Here is a 15,666-nt window from a genome sequence, read left to right as displayed (position 1 = left end):
GCTGGCACAGGCAATTATGTGTTCGCGGCCGTTTTGCACTTGGGCAAGGACAGCCTCTATGGCTATGAGTGAGACGTCGGTATATAGACAGAAGGGGAGGTTGTAATCTGGGAATGCAACGACGGGGGCAGAGATCAACTTGGACTTGAGAGTGTTGAATGTGGTGTTTCTTGGTTCTGTCCATATGAATGGTTCGCCTTTTTTTGTCAGGTCGTGGAGAGGTTTGGCGATGTCGGCAAATCCTTTTACAAAACGCCTGTCATATGAGGTTAGGCCTAGGAAGGCTCTGGTTTCCTGTACGTCGCAAGGTAGAGGGATGTCGGCGATCGCACATAGTTTGTCGGGGTCAGGGGAGATGCCCTCGGCATTGATCACGTGCCCAAGGAAGGAGACTGATCGTTTGGCCTAGACACACTTTGTGGGTTTGAGTTTGAGCCCAGCTTGGCGTATGCACTGAAACACCTGTTTGAGGCAGTGGAGGTGGTCGGCCTAGGTGTGACTGAAGACAATGACGTCATCCAGGTAGACCAAGCAGGTCTCCCAGGTCAGGCCGCCCAGGACAGATTCCATGAGGTGGGATAATGTGGCGGGGGCGTTGCAGAGTCCGAAGGGAAGGACGTTAAATTCGTAATACTTCCCGTTCGAGGTTGAGAAGGCGGTCTTTTGTTTGTCATCTGGGTGAACGGGGACCTGCCAATAACCTGATTGTAGGTCTAGGGTAGAGAACCATGTTGATCCGTGCAGGGAGTCAAGAGAATCGTCGATCCTGGGTAGGGGCGTAGCGTCTTTGATGGTAACGTCGTTCACTCTGCGGTAATCAATGCAGAAGCGCATGGTTCCGTCTTTTTTTCCCACGAGTACAACAGGTGAGGACCACGGGCTGGTGGAGTTGGAGATGACACTGGCATCAAGCATATCCTGGACCTGCCGGTCTTCTTCTACCCGTTGCTTAGGATTTTTCCGGAGTGATGGTTGGCGAATGGGAGGTCCAGTCATATGTATCTCGTGACTGAGATAAGTAGTGTGGCCAAGGTCTGTGGGGCCGGAGGAGAAAAGGTCCTGAAAGTCCAGGAATAGTTGTCGGAGGCTGTTGGTTTGGGAAAGGGATAGATGTGATGGTAGGTCGGGGAGAGTGGGGTGGCTAGGGGGTGGTGTTTGGCATGGTTCAGCTTCTTCTGTGTCGCCAATGATGAGTCCTCGCGGTAGAGTTAGTGGTGTTGTGGCGAGGTTTGCGATACGGATCTCTTGGGCATAGGGGGGAAGGAAGGTGGGGGACACTAAACAGGATGAGAGGGGTCCGGTGGGCAAGGAAGGTGAGAAAAGGACGGAGGTACCCGAGGGTCTGTTTAGTTTCACCCAAGCTTCATGGTGGGGTGGAATGGTGACTGTGGAAGCGATAGTGGCGGGAAAAGATGGAGAGGGGGCCAGTAGAAGTGGAGTGGGGGATGGGGATGGAGGGGGATGGAGTGAGGCATTGAGTGAGGTCTGGGTGGGGTTACATGTACAGGTGGGTTGGGGCAGGTGAGTGTCGGGGGGAGGGTGAGCGTGGTGTGTGGGTTGTGGTGGTGTTTTTCTTTCTTCTTCTAGTTTTTTTTTTTTCCTTTTTTTATTGATGCTTGGTTGGGGCGATGCTGATGACAATCGATGGTCGCGTGGAGTTTTTGGAGGAGGTCCAGCCCAAGGTATCCATCATACTGACTGCATGTGGATTCAAATATGATGAAGGGGTGGTTGGTGGACACTCATTGGGGAGTGCTGGTTTGAAGGGCCCGGGTTTCCCCACGGATGGGTAGGGGGCCATCCCCCGCGTCTACGAGGTTGGCTGAGGTGGGGAGAAGAGGACCGAAAGCAGAGGTGTGGCGGGAGTAGAAGTGGGAGTAGAGGCATGAACTGGCTGTTCCCGTGTCTACCAGTAGTCTCGCCTTGACCCCGTTCAGCCAAATCTTGTCATAGACTGGGGGTCTGTCCCCTTACCCTGGGGTGCACTTCGGCCATAGCCGTAAGCCTGCCTGCCCTTTGGGAAGCAACTGAAGAGCGTACAGTGGCCACTCCTTCCCCGTCACGTACAGTGGCCGTCGACGCGGTGTTGCTCCCGTAGGAGAGAACAGCAGGAGAGGGATGCACAGAGGCAGCGCCCTCCCTGGTGCACATTAAGGCCGTAGCCGAGGGTCCCCTTACCCTGGTGTGCACTTCTGGCTGTAGCCTTGGGCCTCCTGCCCTTGGGCCTCCTGCCCTTGGGGTGGTAACTGAAGGGCGTACAGTGGCCACTCCTTCCCCGTCACGTACAGCGGCCGTCGACGTGGTGTTACCTGGGACTGAATCCTGTTCAGTCCCACCCCGATTCTGGTGACGGCTGTCCCGCCCGCAAGGTCGTTGCCTTTTTCCGGTCACCTGGTGTTGGGGTAGTTGCGGGGAAAAAGGACTCAGGACAATAGTGTCCCGTTGACCCTCTTGACCTGTGTCACTAGCCCCACCGTTGTGTCCTCCTGGGGTGGTGGTGTGGTAGCGGCCCGGTGGTGGGGTGGGGGGTGGCGGGGTGGGTGGTCCGGCGGCGGGTATTTTAGAAATTAAAGAAAGAGACGTAACAGATGTATGAGGAATGCAGGGACACAGGAAGAGGAGGAAATGTGGAAAAATCTGTATATGGAGCAAAAACGTAAAACTCAAAAGCTGATTAAAGATGAAACAAATAAGCATGAAGACAAAATAACGAAGAAGGCAAAAGATAAAAGGGATAATAAAACTATTTGGAAATATGTGAAGAAGCTGAAAGGAGAGAAAGAGAAAGAGGATGATAGGTTGATGGTATATGGGGAAGATGGAGGGAAATTTGAGAAAGAAAGACTAGAGGAGGAAATAAGAAAGTTCTGGGGAAATATATATAAAAAGCAGGAAAACAAGATAGAACAAATATGGAATAGTCAGAAGAAGGAAGAATATACGAATGAATATGAGAATGTAAGAGGAAAGACAAAGAGAGGATGAGAATTTCAAGAAGAGAAAGGGAAGAGAGGTTAGAACAGGAAGAAGCTTTAAGGATGATAAAATCATGTAGTATAGAAATAAGAGAACATCTTGAAATGGCATTTCAGGTAGATAAGGGTAAGGTAATGCTAGGTGTTTTAAGGGTCGGCTTCCCGTCCCATAAACACCTATTGTGTAGCGGGGCTCTCTTTCTAGATCGAAACTTAGACAAATAGGAGAGAAGTAGGACACAAAAACTCAAGACAACAACCATACACGTGTATTACTAAGTTGGACAGGGGAACGAGTAGATGTCACTGATACAGATGCACTGGACAATTACAACCCATGTCTATATATGAATTATTAGTATCGCGCAGGATAGTGCTCGGATCAAAATGAATAGCACTTGAGGCAGAGTATTATTACTTATAGGCAGTCAGGGCTTTATATATTCGTGGAGTTGCTGATATTGTTCCTTGTTGGTAAGTATTTCTTTGGCACGGGTCTAGATATGGTTTTAATATTAGGAGGTATTATCTGGTGGTAGCGTTTTCACTATGATAGACTCGTCTCTCACTGGGTGGCTGTATTCGTTACACTGTCACTGTTACTCACTCCACCACTTTGGTATTATCACTGACTTCCGTTAGAGGGTTAGCTCACTGTTCTGCCTCTGTGTTAGGCCTACTGGGTCACAGACACTGTATTATCACTGTCACTTCTTTCGCATCCGGCCGTCGTGGCGGTCAGGTAAAAGGGCGGCGGAGGTGTCACAGCCTTACTACTGATGGGGCTGGTTTCTGCCCGGGGCCTCTACATTCAGAGGCCACGGGATCACGCGCAGGGGCGTCCTCTCTTATCCGGGGCTGTGTGTGGCGAAGGGCCCCGCGCTCTCGGGGCTGGGGGCGGGAGTATGGCCCTCGGGGTTGGGGCCGAATAACTGCCTGAACCCTTTGCTCAGGCTCCTGATGGAGGACGGAAATCTCCGGCTTTGGGGTGCGGGGAGTTCCCGCCCGGGAGTCCTGGGGTTCCCGAGGGCTGTGGTCCCCGGTGCTTGGCAGCGCCGTCAGGAAGGGGCTGCGGCACTGGACTCCGTTGGGGTCCTTCAGGTGGGCTCTCTCCAGAACCGGTTGCATGAAGCAGAGGCCGGAGGTGACCACGGGGCCTCTCCAGTGCTCTTCTAGGCTCGGGACTCCTTCTGGGTCGTGGACCAGATAACAGGCATCAGCTTCTGATGGAGGAGTGGCTACAGGCCATCTCCTGCCATAGGGCCTGTATGGTGTTAACAGATTCGTCACCTTAGAGCAATTTCCTTATCACTAGGAGGGGACGGAAGGAAATGCGAAGTCACTTAAAGTAGGACCTTATATTCAACTGAATGGGTACAAGATAAGGGGCCGCCACCATAAGTCTGCACGCAGCTAGACTAGTAAACAAACTCTCATTTAGTTACATGACGCGCCGCTAGGGGCGGACAAAACATGTAAGGCTAGGGATGCGTGGCCTATATGTACACAGGCATATAGTAATGGCACACGTCAGTAATAAGTGGTATATGCATGCATTACAAATAAATTAATCACAGGAATATGAGATCATACATGCTATACATACACCTCCCTTCCCCCTCACGCTCGTAGTTTACTCTCGAGCGACTCTTTGTTCCTGAGTCTTTCAGAACGGCGTGGGGTAGGTGGGGGAGCAACAGCTAAGGACTCTCTTTCCGGGTCCGTGCAAGGGGCCACAGGGATATGGGGGAGGAGGTCTACACCAGGGGGATTCACTGGGCGGAGGAAGCGGTGGTTCCGCCAGTAGACTCGGCCGCTGGGGAGACGAACCTCGTAGTTCCTGGACCTGCCACAGCCCATAATGACCCCAACCTTGTCCCAGCAGTGAGATGTCGGGTCTTGAATGTGGACTGTCTGCCCAACACTCAACCTGGGAAGGGGGCGTGCGTGCTGGTCATAGGTGGCCTGCGCCCGTCCAGCACGGGCAGCTGCACGGCGGTCGCAGTCCTCCGCTTTGGTCTACCATTCCTCTGTAAATGATTGTGGGTGAGCCGGGATACATGACCTCAGGGGGTGGCCATAGATGATCTGCACTGGGGAGCGGCCTGAGGGGGTCGGGGTGTTACGTAGCTCGAGTAGTCCCTGATCAAACTCCTCGCAGTCGATGTTGCCTGAGGGGGCCGTCTTAAGAATGAGGTACTTGACGGACTTCATTGCCGCTTCGGCATGGCCGTTGGACTGCAGGTAGTGTGGAGAAGTCACTAGGTGATAGACTACCCACCGCTCCATAAAACTCCGGAACTCGCTGCTGGTGAACTGAGGACCTCCATCTGTCTGAAGGTGGAGAGGTACACCAACGTCCCAGAAGTAACGGAAGAACATCCTGATGGTACTGGAGGCTGTGGTGTCACCTTGGCTCGGGACGACAACAGGCCAGCCAGAGAGTCGGTTTACAATCACAAGGAAGGGTTTCCCCGCGACAGTGAAGAAGTCTGCAGAGACAGACTCAAAAGGCCTAGTGGGGCTGTTGTCATTCATTAAAGGTTCCTTCTGCTGGCTTGGCTGGAGCGTCTGGCAGGCTTCACAAGTGTGGACTGTGTTTGTGATGTCTGAGTTGATGCCTGGCCAGAAGACAGCCTGCCTTGCCCGTCGCTTCGTTGCTTCCACACCCCTATGGCTGTCATGCAGGCGAGCCAGGGTGTGGTGGCGGAGGGCTTGAGGAATGACAACCCTGGCTCCATACAGTATGAGCTCACCATCTACAGAGAGGTCGTCACGTAGTTTCCAATAGGGGAGCAAAGAGCTGTCTAGGTCGTAGCGGTCGGTTGGGAAGCCCGAGGTAATGCAGTCTCGTAGGCGGATGTACCCTGGGTCGGCTTTTGCTGCATCTCGAAGCTCCTTGAGAGCCCGGTCGGTGTGCTGTGGAGGATCTTCGTCGGAAGTAGTGGCGTTCACAATCATGACTGCCCTGAGGTGTGCTTTAGCATCGGCACAAACTAAATTGCCCTCTGATGTCGGGTGGCTGACAGGTGCTCGTGAGAGGGCATCAGGGATCTTGAGCGACCTGCCTGCACGCCAGACGGCTGTAAAGATGTAGGGCGAGATCTTCTCCTTCAGGCGCTGAAGACAGGGGTTCTCAACCGCGTCAAGTGAGTAGTGGTTCAGGATTGGTATGAGTGGCCGGTGATTCGTCGTCAATGTGAAATGCTGCAATCCTTGGAGGTACAACCTGCACTTCAACATGGCCCCAACAACAGCCAGCATCTCCAACTCAGTGGTAGCATTGCTGATCTCAGTGTCCGTAAGAAAGCAGGACCCACACTGGACTAGCTGCAGGTGGCCACTGCTGTGGTCCTGCAGGAGGGCGTATCCGATGCCGTTGAGCAGGGAAGCATCTGTTTGAAGATATGTGGGCAGGTTGGTGTCAAAGGAGGCAAGAACAGGTGGGCTGGTGAGGGCGGACTTCACATGTCTGAACTCCTCGTCGTGGTCTTGTGTTCACACAAATGTTCTCTTGGGACTCATCAGGGGGCGGAGTGGCTGGGCTGCATTGGTGATGTCTGGGGTAAACACAGACAGCTGGTTGACCAGACCCATGAAGGAGCGGAGGTCAGTCAGGTTGGTCGGAGTTGGAAAATCTCTGATTGCTCTCACTTTGGTGTCATCAGGCGCAATGCCATCACCTGAGAGGGTGTACCCACAGAAGGTGACCGATGGTGCTGCGGCAACAAACTTGTCTTTCTTGAGGGTAATGCCGTATCTGCGACACCTAGTCAGCATTTTGTGGATCCGGTTGAGGTGAGATTTGTAGTCCTCGTCGAACAAGAGGATGTCGTCGACCACTTTGATGCACTTTTGAATGCCCTGGAGTGCCTTGTCAACACGAAGACAAAAGGCATCACCTGTAGCTGAGAATCCCATGGGACCTCTGCAGTGCTTGTATCGACCATAAGGTGTGATGAAAGTGGTCAAGTGCTGGTCTTCCTCAGCCATCTCCATTTGCCAGTATCTGCAGAGGGCATCCACTGTGGTGAAGTAGCGTGCCTTGGGGTCGACACTGCAAACTGCTGCGAATGGCGTAGGAGCTGGGTGGGCTGGACGAGAAACTTGTTTGTTGAGTTTGGAGAGATCGACAGTGATGCGGACCCCGGTGTTCTTGGGAACGACGATGAGGGGGTGGCACCGCTCAGAGGGGGCGTCTCCCACTGGATTGATTATGCCCTGGTCTACCATTGAATCCAATTCTCTCTTGACTTGGTCCCTGAGGGCGAAGGGAATCTGATGTGGTGTGTGGATTGCGAAGGGCTCCGCACCATCCTTGAGGTGGATTTTCATGGGCAGACCGACCATGGGCTTAAGGGGTGCTGACTTGAGGTCTTCCTTGGAAATGAGCACATCACTGAACTCCTTCAAGAAATGTTCTTTGGCTGCTGCAGGTGAGACGGTAGAGGAAAGGGTGTTCACGTGCTTGACCTCGAGTATGGGCTTTGGGAAGTCAGGTGAGATTATGGTCAACTCCCTGCAATGGCCGTAGGAGAGCGGAGGAATCTGGACACCATCATGGACTTGGATCGTGGCCCTACATGATCGCTTGCCAAGGGTGAGGGTGGCCTGGAAGGTGCCCAGGGCAGGAGAGATCTCCGAGCCGTCAGCCATCCGTGTCATGGTCGAGGGTGGCGGTTGCAGGCTCCCCCTGGGGATACCCCGGTCCTCAAGATGCCGTTGGCCAATGACGGTGATGTCGGCACCCGTGTCTGGCAACATGTGGAGCTTGGTAGTAGTGTCACCACAGGAGACTGTGACACTGATGGGTTGTGGTGACTTGGAGGCAGTGGTAGACCCGATGTGATGACAGATGTTGCTTCTTGACTCACGGGGTCTCCTGGGGGTGGTGGAGGTGGCGGAGGTGTTTGGTGATCCACTTCGTTTGCCCTTCTCGTGACTGGCCCTGCAGCACTCATCGTAGTGGCCAAAGCGATGACAGAGGCGGCACTGGACTCTGGACACAGGACACTTGGCTGTCTGCGGCTGGTGGCCCCGGCGACCACAGCTGGTGCAGGTACTCTGGAAGGCTGGGCACTGGCCTGACTCGTGCTGGTGGGCACAACTAGGGCATGGGGCAGCTGGTGATGTCGAAGAATTCTTGTTGGGTGGGTCCTTGGTGCGGCCATGGTTCTTCTTCTTCTGCTTCTTGTACGTTGACACCGCTTGAACCCGTTCAGAAGGAGCACTGATGGCTGTAGTCGTGTGCCTGGCAGCTTCGTATGCATGGCATGCGGTCACGACATCATGAAGGGATGATGAGGGGTTCATGGAGATGAGCTTCTGTACCAGTTTTGCGTCTCTGACACCCATGAGGATGATCATCTTGAGCTGGATTTCTTCACAGGCTACCAGGTCTCCTGGACACACAGTCACTTCTTCTGTGATGCGCTTGAGCCGTATGTGAAAATCAGCGAAAGTTTCTCTTTCTAACTGCTTGCAGCTCAGAAGTTCTCTTTGACGTAGCGCCTCATTCCGTAGACCTTTGAAGTGGTTCTGCAGGACATCCAGCACCTCATCGACGTTCTTGTCGGTGGAAGGGGGAATCTGAAGAGTGTGCTCCAAAATATGCTGCAACTCTAGGGTGAGACAGATGCGAAGTTGAATCAGCTGCTTAGGTCTCGGAAGTTTGGAGAGATCCACCATAACAGCATAGTCGTCCCAACAGTGCCTCCATTCCCGGAACATCTGGAACATAGCATCTGCTTGTAGTGAAGGTGGTGTCTGGGCTGCTGCTTTCTGTGGCGGTGCTGGGTCTGGAGTAGGAGCAGTTGACTGGGAGGGGGACTGGCCGGGAGCTGGAGTGCTTTCTGAAGAGATCCTGGAGGTTGCCAATGCTTGAAGTAGGGCCTGAAATCTTGCAGAGTCTTCCTGTCTTCGAAGTTCCTCAGCTTCCCTTCTTTCTTGGTCCTCTCTCCTTCTCTCCTCGGCTGCTCTTTTCTCTTGGTCTCGCCTCTCCTCAGCTTCTCTTCTTTCTTGGTCTCGCCTCTCCTCAGCTTCTCTTCTTTCTTGGTCTCGCCTCTCCTCAGCTTCTCTTCTTTCTTGGTCTTCTCATCTTCTCCTCTCCTCCTCATACCTTCTTGATTCTTCTAAATACGTGATGAGCTGCACTAACTCTGGCCCAGACGACGTCGGAGGGTAAGGGCTGAGAGGGAGTGGGGAACGGTCAGGTGATCCGTGGTTGGACATGTCTGCAAAAGTTTCCCCTAAGGTAAAGCTGTACCTATGTTGCAATGTTCACCCCACAAAATTTGCCTGATACACCTGGATATATGGGAAAAGTTACTATTGAAAAGAGTCAGTTAAAATAATGTTGGAATTACGAGTGTGTGCGTGTGTGCGTGTGCGAGTGGCGGGCGGGCAACCTGCGGTGGTGGGTGAGTGAGTCAGTTACCCTCGAGACATGGATGAGGAAGAGTGCAGCCTCGCGCTCCCGGCCTGAGCCCAAAAAGTGGCCACGTATGGGTGACAATGGATGCATATGAATCTAGAAATGCGCCCAGAACACTGTCACTGCACTACACAACACTGTCGATGCACAACACTTCACTGAACACTAATCTAGAGGCCTTGTGGTGCAACGGGAGGCAAGTGGTAGGCGGGCGGTGACAGCGGTATCCCATCAACTCATCAATCACTGTGCCATGTATGGTGCTAACAGATTCGTCACCTTAGAGCAATTTCCTTATCACTAGGAGGGGACGGAAGGAAATGCGAAGTCACTTAAAGTAGGTCCTTATATTCAACTGAATGGGTACAAGATAAGGGGCCGCCACCGTAAGTCTGCACGCAGCTAGACTTGTAAACAAACTCTCATTTAGTTACATGACGCGCCGCTAGGGGTGGACAAAACATATAAGGCTAGGAATGCGTGGCCTATAGAACAAGTGTGTACACAGGCATATAGTAATGGCACACGTCAGTAATAAGTGGTACATGCATGCATTACAAATAAATTAATCACAGGCGTATGAGATCATGCATGCTATACATACAGGGCCCGGCTACTGGCTGTGGCCTGGGGGAGGGAGCAGCTACCAGCAGACCCAAGGGCACCTTCGGAGCAGCTACAGGCCATCTCCTGATTCCCCTCAGAGCGGCTACAGGCCATCTCCTTCAGGAGGCTTGAACGGCTACCGGCCGTCTCGAGAAGGGCACCTTTGGAGCGGCTACAGGCCATCTCCTTCAGGAGGCTTGAACGGCTACAGGCCATCTCGAGAAGGGCACCTTTGGAGCGGCTACAGGCCATCTCATGACGAAGGCGGGAGCAGCTACAGGCCATCTCCTGATTCCCCTCGGAGCGGCTACAGGCCGTCTCGAGAAGGGCACCTTCGGAGCGGCTACAGGCCATCTCCAGATTTCCCTCAGAGCGGCTACAGGCCGTCTCCAGATTTCCCTCAGAGCGGCTACAGGCCGTCTCCTTCAGGAGGGTTGAGCGGCTACAGGCCATCTCAGGGGTGCTGGCAGGAACTGGAGAAACCGCTCCACCCCTTAGCTGGTTGGGGAAGGCTTGCCAGGAAGGTAGTCTGGTATTCCTGCTATGGTGACGGCGGGCAAGCTCTGGGTTATAGGGGCGTGCGGCCTGGGCGGACTTATGCCGTTGTCGCTCCGAGTCCCGGCGCACTGTTGTTGCTCCTCCATAGGCTCTTTGTGGGGGTGTCAGAGCACCCCGTGTGGCATTATACTGCATTTTACCACCGTCGGCTGGGAAAAAGTCATGTCCCTGTGACTGGAGGTGGTAAACTTTGGAGTCATAGGTGTTGTAGACTGGCTGTAGGTGCTGTAGCAGGGTGTGCCAGGCTGTGGTGGCGGAGTTTACATCTTGTTGTTCGTCGCAGGTGAGGAAGAGGGTGGATGAGTTGGTGGAGGAGCAGAGGAGTTGGAGGAGGTGGTGAGGTCCTCGGACTCATTGCTTCCGTCAGGGACAGTGCCCATACAGCTCGTCGAATCTTCATGGTGCTGGTTGTTGTCCTCGGTGCAGGGATGAGTCGAATGCTGGAGATGGATGGTGAATGTGGGGTTTTATGCTGGGGTAATGCGGTCTGGTGTCTCTGGGGAGTGTAGGTGGCTGGGATTTGTGCTTGTTGTATCATGAGTGTGAGATGATTTAGGGCAGGGATAGGGGTGTGATTTTGCGGCGAGGTGGGTGGGGTGGGAGAGTGGGTGTATCGGGTGGGTGGGCGGGAGAGGCGACTGGAGCATGTGATGGCTGTTTTGAAGGTGGGTGTGGGTGGTGATGTGGGTGTGCGGGGTTGGCGTGGATGTGAGGCTGTGGGGTGGTAGGGGTGTGAGTGGCACGGCGTGGTTAGCGGGGTGCAGGGTGAGTGGGTGGTGGTGTCGTGGAGATGTGGGTGGTGCAGGTGGGGTTGGGGGTGCGTGCGGGTGGTGGGCTGGGAGTTGCGGGGGCAGTGGTGGGTGGCAGCTTGGGCGGGGGCGTGGTGGGTGTGGGGGTGTGGGCAGGACACTCGGTGCTAGGCATGGGAGAGGAGGTGGCGGATAGTGAGGAGGCGGGAGAGTGGCGAGGAGTTGGTGGTGTCGGTGGGTTGTCAGGTGGGGTGCAATGCGGCGTGACAGAAGATGAGGTGGAGGCAGCGAGGGAGGGGGAGGGAGAGAGGGAGGGGGAGGAGGAGATGTAGCAGTCATAAGTGGTAGGGAGGGTGCAGGGGTAGGGGGGGGACGGGGCATGGGGCCGGGGTGGTGGAAGCAGGAGTGCAAAATGGGCGCACATGACGGTTTCGGAGGGTGGGGAAGTACCGTGGTACTCGTTGGTTACCTGATAGAGGTTAGGGATGCGGATGATGGTGTGGGGTCCCGTGAAACGCGGCGCGAGTTTGTGAGGGGTGGGGAACTGGGCTATCATAACCGTGTCACCCAACCTATAGGGGTTGGAGGCAGTGCCAGGGTGGAGGTCCAGGTTGTTTTGGAGGTGGGTCAGGCGGCATTTGAGATGGTGTAACGGGTCTGTTGTGGGGGTTGAGGTGGGGGGTTGCAAATGCTGCTGAAGGGGCAGTAGGAGAGGTGTTTTCCCAAACACTTGTTCATATGGTGAAATGCCGTCCTCTCGAGGGCAGGAGTTGATGCCCCATTGCACAATTTTTACATGGGCGGGCCACTCGTCGTCTTTGGTGGCTTCTATCTGGGTGCGGAGCTGATTCATCAGTGTGCGATGGCTGTGCTTGCATATGGCATTTCCTTGGGGCCAGTAAGGGGACTAGTGGGAGATGTAGCCAAATATGTAGGCCAGCTCCTCCCAGATCTTACTGGTGAACTCGGATGTGTTATCTGAGTGGATCGCTTGTGGGATGCCAAAGTAGGGGAACATGTGCCGAATCAGGGCGTCAGCCACTGCGACGACGTGGTGTTCCTTTGCTGGGCAGGCCACAACTTATTTGGAGTACGTGCCGATGAAAGTTATCACATACCTGTAGTCTGACTTTGGAGGTAAGGGTACCACCACATCGATCGCCAACAGCTGCCATGGCTTGTGGGCGGTAATATGGCCTGATGGACCTGCGATACAGGTGATGTCTTTACCAAGGGCGCATGCACAGCAGGTTTGGATGGTTTCCTTGGCAAGGGCAGAAAGATTGGGTGCCCAGTAGGTGTCATTGAAGACCTGCAGTAGTTTTTTTATACCCAGGTGAATGCCGTTGGGGTGTGCAGGTGTCGTAAGACATCAAGGACGGTGTCAGGGGCTAGGAGGATATGCCCTGACAGGGTAAGTAGGTGGTCACCCTGGCGATACAGTTTCTTGAAAATGTGCTCGGGGATCCAGGGGGGTCACTCTTTGCAATGCCATTGCTGGAGGAGGTCTGGCTCCGGCTGGGCGGCGTTGATGGGGAGCCGAGAGAGGGCGTCCGCATTGCTATGGAGTTTGCCGGAGCGGTACAAGATTTCTTAGTTGAATTCCTCCAGGGTTTTGCGCCATCAGATGAGCTGGGCATTGTGGGTGTTAGACTGCAGCAACCACTGGAGGAACTGGTGATCAGTGATGATGGTGACTTGGGTCCCTCATAGATATGCCCGGAAGTGCTCAAGTGCCCAGATGATGCCTAAAGTCGTTCTGCTTTATGAAGGCAGTTTGGGTGGGGCACTCTGGGACCTCACTCTGTTAGCTCTGTTGCCACATTGTCGCCACACACGTGCTCTCTCTCTCTCTCTCTCTCTCTCTCTCTCTCTCTCTCTCATATTTATATTAACTACTACTAATTTTATTTTCTTTATTTTTCTCTTGTTTTCAACTTTTTTCCACACCACCCCTGAGGTAAAAGTCTATAGGTGCATTTTTTTTTTTTTATAGCTTCCATGGCGGGAGACTGACCGAGTACGACACGCTCACGCAGGGCTATCCCTCGTGTCACCACCTGACAACGTTGCAAAAGCAACGCTGACAAGTTTTATGAGACTTATACTATACTATAGCTTTTTTATTGAATTACATCTATACAGAGTGTTTAAAATTCATTTATAAGTAGTTACTAGCTTAAAATAGGACAGTGACAGAGAGAGAGAGAGAGAGAGAGAGAGAGAGAGAGAGAGAGAGAGGTGCACAAATAATTACACGTGTGTCGGCGGCGATGTGGCAACAGAGCAAACAGTGTGAGGTCCGAGATCGCCCCACCCAAACTGCCTTCATAAAATAGAACGACTGTAGGCAATCTATCATGGTGGCGACATATTTTTTTTTCCACCTGATTGAGGGTACGGCTGGTGTAGGCTATGATGTGCTCGTGGCCCTCTTGGACTTGCACCAGCACAGCGCCGATGGCAATTAGGGAGACATCTGTATAGAGCCAGAATGGGAGGGCATAATCGAGAAAGGCCACAATGGGGACAGAAACGAACTTATCCTTAAGCTGTTGGAAGGCGGCTCATCTCTCATCTATCCAGAGGAATGGTCCCCCCTTACAGGTCAGGTCGTGGGGCGGTTTGGCAATGTGGGTGAACCCCTTCACAAAACAGTGGTAGCAGGACGTCAGGCCGAGGAAGGCTCGGATCTCGTGAACGTCTTGTGGTGGGGGTATGTCCGCGATGGCGTGGAGTTTGTCTGGGTCAGGAGATATGCCAGCTTGGGAGATGACGTGCCCCAGGAATGAGACGGTTCTAGTGGCCAGGACGCACTTGGTGGGCCGGAGTTTGAGGCCTGCCTGTTGGATCCTGGTGAAAACCTGGCGCAGGCACTGCAGGTGGTCGGCCCAGGTCTGTCTGAAAACTATGACGTCATCCAAGTATGCGAGACATATCTCCCATGTGAGGCCGCTGAGGTCAGAATCCATTAACCTGGAGAAGGTGGCGGGGGCATTACGGAGGCCAAAAGGCAAAACATTAAACTCGTAATGTTTCCCATTGCTGGTGGAGAAGGTAGTTTTACCTCTGTCCTCCTGGCACACCGGACCTGCCAGTACCCTGACTGGAGGTCGAGGGTAGAGAACAAGGAGGCGCTGTATAGGGAATCCAGGGAGTCATCTATGCACAGGAGGTGAGTGGCTCCTTGGTGGTTACGTCGTTAAGCTGGCGGTAGTCGATGCAGAACCACATCGTGCCATCCTTTTTCTTCACGAGGACGACAGGGGAGGACCAGGGGCTGGTGGAGGGAGAGATGACTCCAGCTTCGATCATCTCCTGTACCTGGCGATCTTCCTCTTCCCGTTGTTTGGGATTCTTCCGCCGGGATGGCTGTGAAATCGGTGGACCCGTCGTATGAATCTTGTGAGCCAGGTAGGTGATGTGTCCAATGTCAGCTGGCCCTGCCATGAACAGATCCTGGAAATCCAGGAGGCGGTGGTGGAGTGTGTCTGATTGGTTAGCTGAGAGATGGTCGGGGATGGGGGGCAAGGGGGCGGGGGAGTGGGAGAGGGCGGGGGTGCAGGACTCAGCTTCCTCCATCTCTCTGATTATGAGCTCTTTAGGGAAAGTGAGGGGCGAGTTTGGCAATCCGGACTGCCGTGTGATGCGGGGTAAGGAAAGCTGGGGGCAGAAGGCAGGCCGAGAGGGTTCCACGCGGCAGGAGTGGGGAGAACAGGACAGAGGTGCCAGAGGGCCTGTTGAGGGGCATCCAGGCTTCATGGTGGGGGGGAATGGTAACGGCAGAGGAAATGGTGGCAGGAAAAGAAGGGGGGGAAGGGGCAGTGGGGGGGAAGGGGGGAGGAGGGGGGGCAGAGTCTTCCGGCTGGGGCTGTGGCATGCAGGTGTAGACGGCCCGAGGGGGGGGGGGTCGGGTGATTAACGGAACTGGAGCTGTCTGTTGCGGCAATCGATGGTGGCTCCTAACTTCTGCAGCAGGTCCAACCCCAGGTATCTGTCGTAATTGCGGCAGGAAGAGTCGAATATTATGAACTGATGCCGGGTCGACACCGGTTGATGGGTGTCGACTCGCAGGGCCCGTGTTTCCCAACGGATGGGCAAGGTTCCATCCCCCGCATCCACAAGGTGAGTACCCATTGGGCATAATGGGCCAAAGGTCGATTTGTGACGGGAGAAGTAGTTGCTATACAGGCAGGATCTGGCCGCTCCCGTATCGACCAGAAATCTGGCTTTCACCCCATTCAGCTTCATCTTGTGGTAAACTGGGGGGCGGTATTTGGGGGAAATGGCCCCTGCCACCGTGGAAAGGTGCGAAGGCGGTCCTAAAAATCCAACTGTCTGGGGC

Source organism: Coenobita brevimanus, chromosome 90, assembly GCF_032717465.1.
Source record: "Coenobita brevimanus isolate Jiangsu-jjx chromosome 90, ASM3271746v2, whole genome shotgun sequence".
In the NCBI taxonomy this organism is placed as follows: domain Eukaryota; kingdom Metazoa; phylum Arthropoda; class Malacostraca; order Decapoda; family Coenobitidae; genus Coenobita; species Coenobita brevimanus.
This window is presented reverse-complemented; position numbering follows the sequence as displayed.